We start from the raw sequence: 17365 nt of genomic DNA, 5'->3' as shown, positions 1-17365 counted from the left end.
AACCCAGGGTATTCACCGGTACCAGTTCCAAACCGGTTTTTTTGAACACCCCTACCTGGAACTGGTTGGGTAGTAGGTGGTGGGTACTTCGTTTGATTTCCATTTGATTAAGACTTCCAAAGTACCATTTAGAAGTTTCAGAGTATGTAAAACTCCTCCGGTTCGACCCTCAAAACAAGATCTTCATCCAGCGTTGCTGGGAAAGGTTGGGTAGTAGGTGGTGAGTACTTCGTTTTCTTGAGTTGTGACACATGGAAAACATCATGGATGCGTGCTGTGGGGGGTAGATTCAAACGATAGGCCACTGTTCCAATCTTTGCTTTAACTTCAAAAAGGCCATAGAATCGGGGACTTAGTTTCTCATTATACCAAAGAGCTAAAGAACAAAGACGGTAGGGTTGCAACTTAAGGTAAACTGAATCCCCCACTTCAAGTTGAACTTCCCTCCTCTTTGCATTGACATAGCTTTTCATTTGGCCCCGAGCTTTGAGGAGATTCTCCAGTAACTCAGCTAAGATGACATTGCGAGCTTGCAATTGATAGTTCACTTCATCGATAGTTGACCCATGATCTGAACACTTAAGAAGAGTTGGAGGATCGCGACTATAAAGTGCTTTAAAAGGGGTCATACCTGTGGAGCCATTGAATGTCGTACTAAACCAAAACTCGGCCCAAGAGATCCAGTTAGGCCATTGACAAGGCTAACTACCCACAAAACAGCATAGATATGTCTCTACACATTGATTCACCACTTCAGATTGGCCATCTGTTTGAGGTTGGTAGGCCGAACTCATTCGAAGTTGCGTTCCCGAATGTTTGAACAATTCTTTCCAAAAGTGACTGATGAATATCCAATCGCGATCGGAGACAATCGATCGAGGAAACCCATGTAGCCGAACAATCTCCTTAATGAAAAGGTTGGCAACATCCATGGTTGTGTGGGGATGTTTAAGAGTCAAGAAATGGTTGTACTTAGTCAATCAGTCAACCACCACCAAAATAGTGTCGACGCTATTTGCTTTCGTAAGTCTGATGATGAAGTCCATGGAGATGTCTTCCCATACCTGATTAGGGATAGATAAAGGCTACAGTAAGTTGACGGGACTCAGAGCTTGGTATTTATTTTGTTGACAAACCGAACAAGAGTCGACATACTCTTTAATATCCCGTTTCATGCCCTCCTAATACACCACACTAGTATTGAGCCTTTTAAAAGTTCGAAAGAAACCCGAGTGGCCCCCAACAAGTGACGAGTGAAACTCATGTAAGAGTAGTTGAATGTGAGCCCCTTTCTTTGGTAAAACTAGCCGGCCATTATACAAGAGATGGTGCCCAGCTAATTTAAATGGTGGATGGCCATTGGGATCCAACAATAGCTTTTGGACAATCCTATGCAATTTGTCATCTTGTTGAATAGCACTCTCCAGTTCTTCAATCCCTGCAAAATAACTCACAGACAGCCCATTGAAATCAACCTATTCCCTTTTTTTGAATAATGCATCAGCTACTTGATTCTCTGTCCTCGATTTATACTGGATGATAAAGTTCAAGCCTATCACTTCAGTAACCCATTTATGTTGATCTTCACTCAGTAGCCACTGATCTGTTAGGAAATGTAAGCTTCGTTGGTCGGTTCTAATGATGAATCGCCACCCCAATAAGTAATGTCGCCACTTCTGAACCGCCATTACAATAACCATTAATTCGCGTTCATAAACTGATTTAAGCTTAGATTGTGCGGATAACCCTTTGCTCAAAAAATCTAACAGTTTACCCTCCGCATCAGAACAACCCTTAACCCACTCCTTGAGGCATCCGTCTTAATGATAAATTCTTTTACAAAATCCGGCATAGCCAACACTGGTACTGATGTCATGATCTGTTTAAGCTCATCAAAGGCTTTTTGGGCTTCAGGATTCCATTGAAATGCATCTTTCTTAAGTAAACATGTAAGAGGAATGACTATTTTCCCTTAATCTTTGACAAACCTTTGGTAGTATCCACTCAAACCAAGAAACCCACGTAATGCCCTGATATCTTTAGGAACTGGCCACTGCAAAACACTATTGATTTTGGAAGAATCAACCGCCATCCCATCCGCCAAGATAACATGCCCCAAGTATTCTAATTTCCGTTGGCCGAAGAAACATTTCTTTTTGCTGGCAACCAATTGGTGTTCTTCAAGTGTGCTAAGGGTGATCTCCAAGTGCTAAATGTGATCCTCTTTTGTATGGCTGTAAACCGATATATCGTCAAAGAAGACCAAAATGAACCATCATAGGAAAGGTCAAAATATGTCATTCATCAAGCCTTGAAAAGTGACTGGGGCATTGGTCAAGTCGAAAGGCATGACTAAGAATTCATAATGTCCTTCGTGTGTTTTAAATGCCATTTTGTGGGTATCCTCATTCTTCACTCGAATCTGGTGGTAGTCTGACTTCAAATCCAGTTTAGAAAAAATTGAAGCTCCTCCCAACTTATCAAATAATTCATCCACCAGTGAAATGGGAAACTTATCCGGAATAGTTATCTTATTTAGGGCCCTATAGTCAAGACAGACGCCGTCTTTCTTTTTCACCAATAACACTAGGCTGGAAAAGGGACTAAGGCTGGGTTTAATGATTCTGGAAGCTACCATCTCACCCACCAGTTTCTCTATTTCATTTTTTTGGTAGTAGGGGTAGCGGTAAGGTCTAATGTTTGGGGGTTGGGATCCGGGAGTGAGGCTAATGGAATGATCTTGGGTTCTAGGTGGCGGTAATCCTGATAATGAAGTAAAGACTGATTGAAGCCGACTCAAAACTGGTAAGATGCTACTGTCCCCCTCAAATTCTAACTCTACTTGCTTTTGTAAATTACCAAACTCAACAAAATACCCATATCCCTCGCGCTGAATCGTCCTAAGCATAGCCTTGAAAGAAATTAGGGTCTTGCTTAAGGCAAGATCACCCCAAATCTTCATAACTCTATCTCCTAACTTAAACTTCATCACTTGTGTTTTCCAATTGACTGTTGTCTCCCCCAACGTTTCCAACCAAGCAATACCCAGAACCACATCCGAACTGTTCATCTCAAATGGGAAAAATTTTGTATAATTGGAACTCCTTGGATATCCAGCTGCTCCTTCCTACATTCTCCCTCATATCGCACTCTATAACCGTCCCCAACTCTCACCTGGAAAGTCTGTATCTGCATCACTAATATCCCTAATTTTTCTATCACATCCTTGCTAATAAAATTGTGTGAGGCTCTACTATCAATCAACACTATCACTTCAGCCCCTCTGATTTTACCCTTCACTTTTATAGTTTTTGGACCTGAAATACCCACAACAGAACTAATCGACAGCTCTGCGTCATCTTGCAGTTGTTCTGCTACAGATTCACTCAACTCACCTCCATCATTGTTTGTCTCATCCTGGTTATCCTCCTCGTCAATCAAAATGATGTGCAACTGTTTGTCCCCATATCGATGGCCTGGAAAGAACTTCGCATCACACCGGAAACATACCCCACGCGCACTTTTTCTCTGAATCTCAAGTTCAGTCATTTGTTTGAAAGGAAACTCCCTTTTGAAATTCGAACTAGTCGGTGGTCGTTGAATGGAGCTGCTACTACCACATTGGCTGTCGCTTGGAACAACATGGACATGTCGATCGTTCCAATTTCGGCCTATCTGCGCAATGAAATTTGAGTTTTGGTTTGCGTTTGCATTTGCATTACCTGATGGTGTCATCGGGTTAGACACATATGAATTCCTTGACCCGTTTTCATGCTGCCCCAAACTTCCCAGCCCACTATTATGAGTCCAAGCCATTCTACTAACTTCATTTACACCTCCAGGCCTTACACCCTTACTTAGCCCATCTTCAATTCATCTAAGGCCCAATTTCTCTCTCTATTTTCTAGGCCAATTCAATTAGTTGGATTATTGAATTGGGCTGACCCAATCTGACTTCAGCATTAATTTCTCGCTTGAATCCATTTAGGAAAGCAGCCCACATTATGTCTTCTTTCTCATCCCTTAATGGCGCAGAGAGTGCTTCAAACTTGCGACGGTAATCTTCCACAGAGCTAGTCTGCCGAATTACCATTAGTGCCTCATATGATCCTCCCTCTTGGGATCCACCAAACCGATGAAGTAAAGAGAGTTTAAACGCAAGCCATGATGCGACTAGAGCATGGATTTTCATCCATTGAAACCAATTTATGGCGTCTCCCTCCATACACATAGCCACCGTGTTCAACCGTTCCTCCTCCACCACGTAATACACATTAAAGTATCGTTTGATCCTAAATAACCACCCATAAGGATCCCCACCTATGAATACTGGCATTTTGATTTTTCGACCAGTAAATTCTGGTCAACTTCATCCAACCATTGTGTTTTCATCGTTCGTATTTGGGTTAGGTTCCTCATTCTCCTCCTCTGTGTTTGGAGTTGGGTTCATCGGTATTTCTGTCGACCCACCCCTTTCAGCTCTCCTAGCTTCTTCCTAGTCTTTGCGTCTAATCCAAGCTTGGATTTCCAGTAAACAGTCCCTCATCGTTCCCATGTCCTTCTCCACAATATCTAATCTGTTTTCCATCTTTGTTCCAACCATACCCCGATCGTTACTACGCTCTGATACCACTTTGATAGAACCCTCCTTCTATCTCAACCTGCAAAACCACACATGCATTACAAATACCCAGAATTCCCAGTCACCTCAACAATAAACGCAAGACAAATCCTCTCAACTAGACTTTATGAAATACCTCAACTGTATTACTATTAATATTCAAACAAACATCAGTTCAATCATCAACAAGGTACACAAAGTAAAATCCAGAAAATGAACAGCAACTGACAATAAGCAAATTGACAAAAGAGAAAATAAAGGAAAAAAGATAACTAAAGGTACCCAACTGGCTTCGAGGGCCAACCTCCCCAACCCAAATTCCCTTTTACTTTTTCAATATCCCAAACATTCCCTGTCAACCCTTTTTATGCACAATTGCCACTAACATAATTTCTTTAAATCCAATATGTAGATGTCACCTGTCCATTACTTAATGCGCAGTAAAATGACATTTATCCTCTATTCCCTCTCTTATTCTTTCTACTGAAGACGTGCACTAAAGGGGTCTCATCAGATTCTATGTAATGGGCCCTCAAAAAGCAGTTGCAATAGTAGATGAGAACACTATTTGTGTTGTTGCTATTCTTGGTTCCACTTGCAATGGAGAATTTGAAGATGTTAAGCTTTTGAATGATCTCTTGACTGAGAAGAACAAACAAACTGGGTAATTATTTATTATTAATATATCAATTTACAATTATTCATTAACTAATTTTACAAAATAATTTGTATATTGTTTTTGTACACGGGACACCCCAATCCATGTTGATGCTACAAGCGGTGGGTTTATTGCTCCATTCCCTTACCCGGAGCTTGAGTGGGATTTCCCGTTGCCTTTGGTATAGAGCATTAATGTGAGTGGACATAAATATGGATTTGACCAATTCATTTTCAAAGAAACCAATAACCACTACTAACCATTTTATGCTAATGGATGTTTATATTAAGCTCAATAGTATACCATTAATTATTATATGCTAATGGATGTTGAGAATATGTAAGATATTAGTTTGGAATGTTAAACGTCAAATGAGCTTGATCTAAGGATGATTGTAATTATTGATGGTGTTAGAATCCTTTAAGCTATTGCTTTTCCAAGTGAACTTTTATGTTTGGTGGATTCTCATTGGTTGCTTGGTTATCTGATGCTATATATAACATTATTTAAGTTACTTTTCATGTTTGCTGTCTTAGACTACGATTTCTCATTGTACATGTAATTTGATTCACATAGTGTTATGTAATTATGGACTCTGATTCGAATAATCTTTTTCCTGGAATATAAGTATTTGTTACTTACAAATTAAAACATATCGATATTTGTGATGATGGAACTGTTTGTCTGAATTTTTGAACTTGGAGCCTCCAAAAATGGTTCGATGGAAATTAGTTACTGAACTTGGAAAATGTTGTAACATTTACAATTGCAGGATGGGGACAAATGAGGGGCTGATCGTATCCATTCTCATCATTTATTATGTTCCTGCCTCTTCTAAGAATGTACATATTCGCTTCACCAATGCAAAAGAATGTTCCACAATCACACCTTGGCTAATCCATTTTAATCTGAACCCAAATCCTATTTATGGAACATAATATATTATCATAATATTATGTTCAATATATAAGAATTGGTAATAGTTGAGACGGTTTGGATGATATTATTAGCTTTTGATATATACTCTTTTGCATCTGAAAGAGAAGAATTAGATAACTATAATATTGTTGATGATAAAATATACTTAATAATTATTATATTTGAATATAGTTGATTTATGTGATTACAATGAAGTTATTTATAAATTATTTCAAAAATAACCATTAAACATATCTGCGTAATATTGTGGTAAAATTCTAACATATGCTCTATGAGTAAGAATATGGATATGAATATGATATGTTGCTATTAGCTAATATCTTTATTTTGCATATGCAAACGATTCTGAAATAGATAGAAGTTATGTTTGAAACTGAGACTTAAAATATTGGAAAATAATAAAAACATCGTACACCAAATGACGTGACGTAATACTAATCGTCGATTAATTATAATTTAATATTAATTGATGATTATGATTTTGTCATATCATTTGGTGTATAAATTTGATAGACTATTTCCAATAACTATATCATTACTCTAAAGCATCGGACAAAAGCAAAAACCCATAATCCATAACAAATTAATGAATAATCAGCGGTTTGAAGCACCTAGTAAAAGATGAAGATGAAAGACACCGAAATAACACTTTTCTCTTAGCCCAAAGCACTTTTATAACCATCAGTTCCGTCATCAATAAGAAATCTCCTTCACATCATTTTCGACTGCCAGTTCCAAGCTGCACTTAAGAGATAAGAGAGCAGCAGTGTTACAGAGCAATAACAAATGCCAATGTGTTACAACAAATAATCTGTAAGTAAATATGGGTTCAGGTTTCCACAGTCAGGCAAAGTAACATCACAATCTTTAATATGTAGGCTGAAGCTGAAGATAATGCCAAAAAGTGAAGATTTGGGTGAAAAAAAAAAATCCAAAATAGAAATGAAAGGACGAAAGAAGGACCACCTCAAGAATAAGAGATTCTACTTTTGTTTCTTGATATGCTTCCTTTGATGACATCTCATTTCAAATTACCAAATAAACTCGTCAAGACATTTTTTTTCGGGTAAGTAATCAAGACACAGATTCTTGACACCAGTAATATGTGGAGCCCAAGCCCCGCGGCTTATGTGGGCCCTCGGTCTCTAAGTGGGACCACTCGGGTCTTTTCTCTGTCACATTACAAGTTAAATTTTCTGATTTTGTGGTCCCCGTTATTCTCATACTTGTTAAAATAATTTTCTGTTACTCTTCAAGACATTTTTTTTTGGGGGTAAGTAATCACGATATAGGATGCACTCGTTTTATTATTCTATACATTTTTTTCAATAATATTTAAAAAAAAAAAAGTAAAATTTGATGGTTATTTCGATATAAGATTTAGAAAGAATAATATTACATTTATACCATTTTCATTATATTATGATGTGACATATACTACAACCACGTAAATCTTTAATTATTTTAAATTTTTAATATTATAATAGAATTTGTGTGGTTGTGACATATACCACATCATGATGTAATGAATATTATATAAAAAAGTAGTGTAAATACAACATTACTTATTTAGAAATTAACAAAAATACTCTTATAAGTTTGTTTATTTATTAAACACTCCTATAATAAAATATTAAAAATTAACAAAAATATATCCACCTACCTATTAAATACCGACAGTTAGCCATCACTGTCGGGGGGAGGCCGAAGTGGTTGTATCAGTGCACGACCAGTTAAATATGGTTAATCGTACACCGATATGGCCTTTTTTGGTCAGATCCACCGTGGATTTGGCCGAAAAAAGTCAAATCTATGACCAAAGATCTGACCATTAACGGTCAGATCTGGTCGTATTTGGTAGACAACGACCGTCAAAGATATGGTCGTCATTAATGACTGGCTACGACCAAAGATACTTGCTGTCAATGGCCAAACTTTGATCGTAGATCTGGCCTTTTCGATCAGAGCCACTGTGGATCTGGCAAAAAAAGACTTGATCGGCGAACTACCGGTCAGATCTAGCTAGTATTGCACTATTATACCAGATTCCGACAAGATTCTAGCAGTGGTGGTCGGAATCTGGCAAATGTGGGTTGCTGGGGTGTTTTTGTCAATTTCTAAAAAAATTTGGGAGTGTTTAGCTAAATTAACAAATCTAAGGGGTTTAAAAACAATTGAATACAAATCTAGGGGGTTAAAAGAGTTGAATAATATTTTGAGGATAAGTAAATAAATGTGTATTTTGAATAGAATAGAGAATAAAGTAGTGAAAAATTGTTAAACGAAGGGGCCCATAGATTCTTGACCCCAATAATATGTGGACCTGAGCCTAAGCCCCGTGGCTTTTGTGGGTCCTCATTCTCTAATTGAGACCACTCGGGTCTTTTTTCTGTTACATTACAAGTTAATTTTTCTAATTTTGTCGTCCTCATTTCATATTCACACTTGATTTTTTGGTAAATTTCCCTATAATATTGGGGTTTAGAGGTTTTTTCAATATCCTTTGAAACTAAGAAAAATAATTTGATGTGTATGAAGTATGTTTATAAAGAAGAAGCAAAAATATAAATGTAAACTACCTTAAGGTGGTCGAGTAGTTCGATAAGAACTCTTGGATGTATTACTCAAAAGATCTTAAGTTCGAGCCCCTTTTCGGTTGCTAATAGGGGTAGTCACTGAAGCTCTTATCTGATTGATAGTTCAAGGTCGGTTGCTAATAGGGGTAGTCACTGAAACTCTTACCTGATATTAATAAAGGTAACTACTAATGCTCTTACTTGATCGATAGTTCTAGGGTCTCCTGCTAATAGGGGTAGTTCTAAGATCTCGTGAGATTAATTGAGGTGCGTGTAAACTAATCTGACATCCTTTATATATATATATATAACATTTGATGAAACAAAATCAGTTAGTTTCAATGATGAAAGGTGGGGTTAGGGTTTACTTACTAAATTATGCAAAAAATGGATCTTTATTAAAGAGTAGAACACTTTTATTTTATTTTATTTTTAAGCAAATGTTGATAGATAATAGATTAATTAAATAAAAATAGAAGAAGCAGAAAATATTATAAAGTTAGGCATTGTGAGTTAAAATTCCTTTTAAACAAGCCACTATCATAGTATCATGTAAGGGAGAACGACTTACACATACCCAAGGTTTGCCGTAACGACAAATCGGTATCTAAAAGGTTTTGAAATGACAAATAGGTACCTTCCGTCATGTTCTGTTAGTGATTTCTGTTTATTAATAGTGAAAAGACTAAAATGCCCTTAAAAGTTTGAATTTTAGTTTTTTATAAATTTAAAAATTTCTAAAAAACCCCCTAGGTTTACAAATTTAACTAAATACCCCAATATATAAAATTTTTGTAAAATAACAAAAACACCCCCGCCACCCGCAGTGCCAGATTCCGGCCACCACCGCCAGAATCTGGCCAAAAAGTTGCATTACGACACAGACCCGTCGGATCTGTGTCGTAACGCGTCGATCTGGCTTCTTTCGGCCAGATCTACTGCTAGATCAGGCCGTCGACGCCGCAAAACTCTATCTGCGGCGTCGATGGCTAGATCTGGCCGTAGATCTGGCCTTTTTCGGTCAGATCAGCCACGGATCTGGCCAGAAAAGGCCAGATCTGGCTGCTACTTCGATGGCCAGATCTGGCCGGAAAAGGCAAGATCGGCACGTTACGACACAGATCCGACGGATCTATGTCGTAACGCAACTTTTCGGTCAGATTCTGGCGGTGGTGGCCGGAATTTGTCACTGCAGGTGGCGAGAGTGTTTTTGTTATTTTACAAAAAAATTATATATTGGGGTATTTAGTTAAATTTGTAAACTTAGGGGGTTTTTTAGAAATTTTTATATTTATAAAAAACTAAAATTCAAACTTTCAAGGGCATTTTAGTCTTTTCACTATTAATAAACAGAAATCACTAACAGAACGTGACAGAAGGTACTTATTTATCATTTCAAAACCTTTTAAGTACTAACTTGTCGTTATGACAAACCTTAGGTATGCACAAGTCGTTCCGCCTATCATGTAAATTTTGAACTTAGAAGCCATCGAAATTGAAGTCTTCAAAAAAGGAAACGATAAAATAGAAGAAGACAAATAAATTATGGAAGAGACAAGAAACTCCCTTTATTTAGGGACTTGTTTGAAAAGATTAAAAGGATTAGGAACGTGCTCCTTTCTGACACTAAGGGTCTGCTTGGGAGTTTCAGGGTAGCGGTTATGAGAGTAAACCATCGTAGCGGTTTTGAGGGTAAATCACCGTAGCGGTTTTGAGGGGTTTTTAGTAGCGGTTTTTAAAACACCCAACCTGTGCTTGGGAGTTTATTTTCCAACGGTTCTGACATTTTTTTAAAATGATAAATTTACATATATGCCCATAAAGTTAAAACACTCTCTTTTGCTGAATTAACTTTGATAAATACAAATAATGCCTACATTTTGGCTCAACTTTAAAACATTTGTTTAATTCAATTTTCACACAACAGCTTTACGGCGAAAACTGATTTTGTGGTCCCCGTTATTCTCATACTTGTTAAAATAATTTTCTGTTACTCTTCAAGACATTTTTTTTTGGGGGTAAGTAATCACGATATAGGATGCACTCGTTTTATTATTCTATACATTTTTTTGAGTAATATTTTGGAAAAAAAAAAAAAAGTAAAATTTGATGGTTATTTCGATATAAGATTTAGAAAGAATAATGCTATATTTACACCATTTTCAGTATATTATGATGTGACATATATTATAATTATATAAGTTTTTAATTATTTTAAATTTTTAATATTATAATAGAATTTGTGTGATTGTGACATATGACAATGTAATGAATATTGTGTAAAAAAGTGATGTAAATGTAGCATTATTCATTTAGAAATTAACAAAAATACTCTTATAAGTTTGTTTATTTATTAAACACTCCTATAATAAAATATTAAAAATTAACAAAAATATATTCACCTACCTATTAAATACTGACAGTTAGCCATCACTGTCGGGGGGTGGCTGGAGTGGCTGTATCGATGCACGACCGGTTAAATCTGGTTAATCGTACACCGATATGGCCTTTTTTGATCAGATCCACCGTGAATTTGGCCAAAAAAAGTCAAATCTATGACCAATCTGGCCATTAACGGTCAGATCTGGTCGCATTTGATCGACAACGACCGTCAAAGATATGGTCGTCGTTGACGACTGACTACGGCCAAAGATCTTGTTGTCAATGGCCAGATCTTTAGTAGTAGATCTGACCTTTTTCGACCAGATCCACTGTGGATTTGGCAAAAAAAGACTTGATCGACATACTACTGGTCAGATCCAGCTAGTACTGCACTATTATACCAGATTCCGGCAAGATTCTAGCAGTAGTGGTCGGAATCTGGCAAATGTGGGTTGCTGGGGTGTTTTTGTCAATTTCTAAAAAAAATTTGGGAGTGTTTAGTTAAATTAACAAATCTAAGGGGTTTAAAAAGAATTGAATACAAATCTATGGGGTTTAAAAGAGTTGAATAATATTTTGAGAATAAAGAAATAAATGTATATTTTGGATAGAATTGAGAATAGAGTAGTGAAAAATTGTGAAACGAAGGGCCCATAGATTCTTGACCCCAATAATATGTGGACCTGAGCCTAAGCCCCGTGGCTTTTGTGGGCCCTCATTCTCTAATTGGGACCACTCGAGTCTTTTTTATGTTACATTACAAGTTAATTTTTCTAATTTTGTCGTCCTCATTTCATATTCACACTTGATTTTTTGGTAAATTTCCCTATAATATTGGGGTTTAGAGGTTTTTTCAATATCCTTTGAAACTAAGAAAAATAATTTGATGTGTATGAAGTATGTTTATAAAGAAGAAGCAAAAATATAAATGTAAACTACCTTAGGGTGGTAGAGTAGTTCGATAAGAACTCTTGGATGTATTACTCAAAAGATCTTAAGTTCGAGCCTTTTTTCGGTTGCTAATAGGGGTAGTCACTGAAGCTCTTATCTGATTGATAGTTCAATGTCGGTTGCTAATAGGGGTAGTCACTGAAACTCTTACCCGATGCTAATAAAGGTAGCTACTGAAGCTCTTATCTGGTCGATAGTTCTAGGGTCTCCTGCTAATAGGGGTAGTTCTAAGATTTCGTGAGATTAATTGAGGTGCGCGTAAACTAATCTGACATCCTTTATATATATATATATAACATTTGATGAAACAAAATCAGTTAGTTTCAATGATGAAGGGTGGGGTTAGGGTTTACTTACTAAATTATGCAAAAAATGGATCTTTATTAAAGAGTAGAACACTTTTATTTTATTTTTTTTAAGCAAATTTTGATAGATAATAGATTAATTAAGTAAAAATAGAAGAAGCAGAAAATATTATAAAGTTAGGCATTGTGAGTTAAAATTCCTTTTAAACAAGCCACTATCATGTAAGTGTTGAAGCCATCGAAATTGAAGTCTTTAAAAAAGGAAACGATGATATAGAAGAAGACAAATAAATTATGGAAGAGACAAGAAACTTCCTTTGTTTAGGGACTTGTTGAAAAGATTAAAAGGATTAGGAACGTGCTCCTTTCTGACACTAAACAAACTTCTCTCTTACATGCGAATATGCGATACCTTCTTGCCTATGGCGCTTAAGCTTCTTCATTATCTTCATAATTTTTTCTCTACTCTTTTAGCTGTAAATGGGTTTTCTTTTTCCTGTTTAGCCTTTTCTCTGTAATGGAAATGGCGTCTGTTTGGTTATTGGTGCTTGTGTTGTTTTCTGCAACTTGTAATGTTTTTGCAGAGGGAAACCCAGAAAGAGAAACTCTTATTTCTTTCAAAAAATCTCTTGAAAATACCGAGGGCTTTCTAATGGAACAGGAAGACCCCGCATTGTAACTGGGTTGGTGTCACTTGCGAACTCGGTCGAGTCGTCTCACTCTCTTTCCAGCTCTTTTCCTCAAGGCTCCTCTTTCACCTTCTCTTTCTTTTTACCCAGTCTCACAGTTCTTGACCTCTCCTCAAACCGTTTCTATGACCAAATCCCTCCTCAGATATCGGGCTGAGACGTCTTAAACAGCTGTCTCTCGGTGAAAATCAATTGTCAGGTTCGTGCCCCAGTGAACTCGCTGAGTTGGCTCAACTTGAACCCTGGAAATCGGGCTCAATTTTTTTACCGGAAAAATCCCACCTGAGCTTGGGAAACTGAAACAGCTGAAACGCTCGATTTATCGGCAATGCAATGACTGGGACTCTAACGAGTCAACTCGGAGAGTTGAATCAGCTGTGTTTTTGGACTTGGGTAACAATTTTCTCTTGGTTCTCCCTGTAATTCTCTTGACAAATTACAGTCTTTGACTTCTCTAGATGTCTCAAACAATTCCTTGTTGGTAGTATTCCTTCTGAAATTGGTAACTTGAAAAACCTCACCGATCTTACCTTGGTATAAACCATTTTACCGGGCAGTTACCTCCAGAAATTGGCACTTTCACTTCTTGAAAACTTTTTTCACCTACTTGTTCAATACAGGACCTTTACCTGAAGAAATACAGTTGAAATCTTGAGTAAACTTGATTTCATAAACCCATTGAAATGTCAAATCCCAAAATCTATTGGGAAATTGCATAATCTAAGTATACTCAAACTGTTACACTGGGCTTAATGGTTCATAATAACCGAGCTTGGATTTTGCAAGAATTTGAAGACTTAATGGTCTTTCAATCATTGACTGGGTCATTGCCTGAGGAGCTTTCACAGCTACCAATCTTAACATTTCTGCTGTGAGAAAAATGAGCTTTCCGGAATATTGCCTTCTTGGTTGGGAAGTGGAAGGAAATGGATCTCTTTTACTTTCCAGTAACGGGTTATAGGCAAAACCCACCGAGGTCGGCAATGTTCCATGTGAATCACTAGTTTAAGCAATAACTTTCTGTTGGTTCAATACCGAGAGAATTGTGTAATTCAGAGTCACTTGTGGAAATTGATCTGGATGGGGAATTACTTTCAGGGACGATTGAAGATGTATTGTCAGGTGTACCAACCTTACGCAGTTGGTTTTGGGTAGTAATCAAATTAATGGTTCCATAACCTGAGTATCTATCAGAGCTTCCCGTGATGGTTCGGACCTTGATTCTAACAATTTCACTGGTATTTTGCCAGTGAGTCTCTGCAATTCAACGAATTTGATGGAGTTTTCTGTGGCAAATAATATGTTAGAGGGTTCTCTTCCTGGCAAGATTGGTAATGCAGTTGCATTGGAGAGGCTTGTTTTTAGTAACAACATGTTGAAGGGGCTTATACTGAAGGGATAGGGATCTAGGTCTCTCTTTCTTAATTTGAACTCAAATTCTTTTAAGGGACCCTACGAGCTTGGTGACTGCATTGCAATTACCACATTGGATCTGGGAAAACAAATTTCAGTGGTTCTATTCCAGATCGGATTGCAGACTTGGCTCAGTTACAGTGTTTAGTTCTTGCTCACCAATAGTCTCTCTGGTCAATTCCTCAAAAGCTTCTTCATATTTTCGTCAGACTAGCATGCCTGATTTGAGCTTTGTCACGCACCACGGAGTATTTGACCTGTCATAAATAGGTTGTCTGGTTTATTCCTGAAGAGCTAGGGAATTGTTGTGGTGGTGGTGGATCTTTTGCTGGTAATAATATGCTCTCTGGAGGTTCCGGATTGCTTTCTCAATTAACAAATCTTACAACCTTGGATTTGTCTGGGAATCTATTAACAGGTTCATTCCACTTGAATTTGGTGACTCCCTCAAGCTTCAGGGGTTGTATTTGGGGAATAACCAGTCACAGGCTCTATCCCTGGGAGCTTAGATCGTTTGGGTAGTTTGGTGAGAACTGAATGTGACTGGCAATAAGTTGTCTGGTTCAGTTCCAATTGGTTTTGGCAACTGACAGGCCTTACTCACTTGGATTTAAGTTGCAATAAACTTGATGGTGAGCTCCTTCATCTCTGTCACAGATGCTGAACCTTGTGGGGCTTTATGTTCAGCAGAACAGTCTTTCTGGTCCACTTGATGGGCTCTTCTCGAATTCTATAATGGCTTGGAGGATTGAAACAATGAACTTGAGTAATAATGTCTTTGATGGTGCGTTGCCACGATCTTTGGGCAACCTTCCTACCTAAAGAATTTGGATCTGCATGAAAATACGTTACAGGAGAGATTCCTCCAGAGCTTTGTAACCTGATGCAAATGGAATATTTTGATGTTTCAAGGAACAAGCTATCGGGCAGATTCCGGAGAAGATGTGCCATTTGGTTAATCTGCAATACCTGAATTTGGCAGACGATGGTTGGAAGGGCTGGTTCCTGAAAGCGGTATTTGCCAAAACCTATCAAAATTACATTGCGGGAACAAAGATCTGTGTGGGAGAGTCCTGGGTTTAGACTGCCAGATCAGAACCATGATAAATCAGCACTGTTAAATGCTTGGGGACTTGCTGGAATTGTGGTCGGAAGTGCATTGATCATTTTAACTGTAGTATGTGCTCTGCAGAAATGGATGTAAGAAGCCGCAGGCAAAATGATCCTGAGGATAATGAGGAAAGCAAGCTAAATAGTTTTATTGATCAAGATCTTATTGTTTAGTAGCAGATCCAAGGAGCTTGAGCATCAACGTTGCTCCATTTGAGCAGCCTCTCCTGAAATTAACCTTGGTTGACATTATTGAAGCCACCAACAAATTCTGCAAGACAAACATAATTGGAGACGGTGGTTTTGCAACTGTATACAAAGCCACTTTGCCTGATGAGAAATCTGTTGCAGTAAGAAGTTAAGCGAGGCTAAAACACAGTGTAACCGAGAATTCATCGCTGAAATGGAAACCTGGGTAAAGTGAAACACCAAAATCTTGTGCCATTGCTAGGATACTGCTCATATGGTGAGGAGAAGGTCCTTGTTTATGAATACATGGTAAACTGGAGCTTAGATCTTTGGCTAAGGAATCGCATGGAGCTCTAAAAGTCCTCGATTGGCCTAAACGTACAAAATTGCATGTGGGGCTGCTCAAGGGCTAGCTTTTTTCACCAGGTTTCATCCCCCACACCACACCACAGGGATATCAAAGCCAGCAACATCTTGCTAAATGAAGAGTTCGAGGCAAAAGTTGCTGACTTTGGACTACTAGACTGATAAGTGCCTGTGAAACCCATGTCAGCACCGACATTGCGGGAACATTGTACATTCCACCGGAGTATGGTCAAGAGTGACAGATCTACCACAAGAGGAGATGTTTATAGCTTGGGGTGATCCTTCTTGAATTGGTGACTGGGAAAGGGCCAACTGGACTGACTTCAAAGAGAAAGAAGGCGGCAATTTGGTGGGATGGGTGTTTCAGAGATTAAGAAAGGGCAGGCTGTTGATGTTCTGGATCCTACCGTCCTCAATGCGGATTCAAAGCCAATGATGCTTCAAGTTCTGCAGATCGCTGCTGTTTGCCTCTCAGATAATCCTGCTAACAGGCCAATAATGCTTCAGCATTAAAATTCCTTGAAGGAATCAGAGATGTCTGAATAGAAGTGGGCAAATAATACAGGTTGCTAGTTTAACTGTTGATTTGTTGATTCATATATGTTCTATTTCTTTCACAAGTAAGCACGACACCAAATATAGTAGCTAGCAACTTACAAGCAAGCCCTTGCATGCATACAGACCAAAAAAAAAAAAAAAAAAAAAACTGGATTTAGCCACATAAATTCATTTGTGCAGTGTGATTTATGATTGATTTCTTGGTTAAAGTTCACCTTTTCAACTGAAAAAGTTTACATTGGAACATTTACTTGGTGAACATAAGTTTTTCGTTCATAAAAGTCAATTCACTTCCGTATTGTTTCTAAAGAACTAGTGCAAAATGTTTTTTTGATGTATGGTTTCTGGTGGCATTATCTCAGTATTTCTGAGACATTTCTTCAAAGGAGATCTTTCTTCTTGCTTTATCATGTTGTTTGACGATATCAATGCAAAAGAATCTTATTTTAATATGCCAAAGATATCAAGCATTGTTTTTCTTTTTGTTTATCTGGCTAGTTCTGTAATGCAGTGCCCTGTCCAAGGTTGTAAATAAGGCAGCTGATAGTGGGATCACGGCTCTCCATATGGCTGCATTGAATGGATATTTTGATTGTGTACAGCTTTTG

General features: G+C 37.7%; 1 pseudogene; it reads left to right on the top strand.

Moving 5' to 3' along the window:
• The first annotated feature begins 5145 nt into the window (after window positions 1-5145).
• LOC116120535 lies at window positions 5146-17351 on the top strand (annotated as a pseudogene).
• Window positions 17352-17365: the final 14 nt, after the last annotated feature.

The sequence above is a fragment of the Pistacia vera genome, unplaced genomic scaffold (genome assembly GCF_008641045.1).
Source record: "Pistacia vera cultivar Batoury unplaced genomic scaffold, PisVer_v2 Contig94, whole genome shotgun sequence".
Taxonomy (NCBI): Eukaryota; Viridiplantae; Streptophyta; class Magnoliopsida; order Sapindales; family Anacardiaceae; genus Pistacia; species Pistacia vera.
The sequence above is the reverse complement of the archived record's forward strand: the minus strand, read 5'-3'. Positions and strand labels throughout refer to the sequence as shown.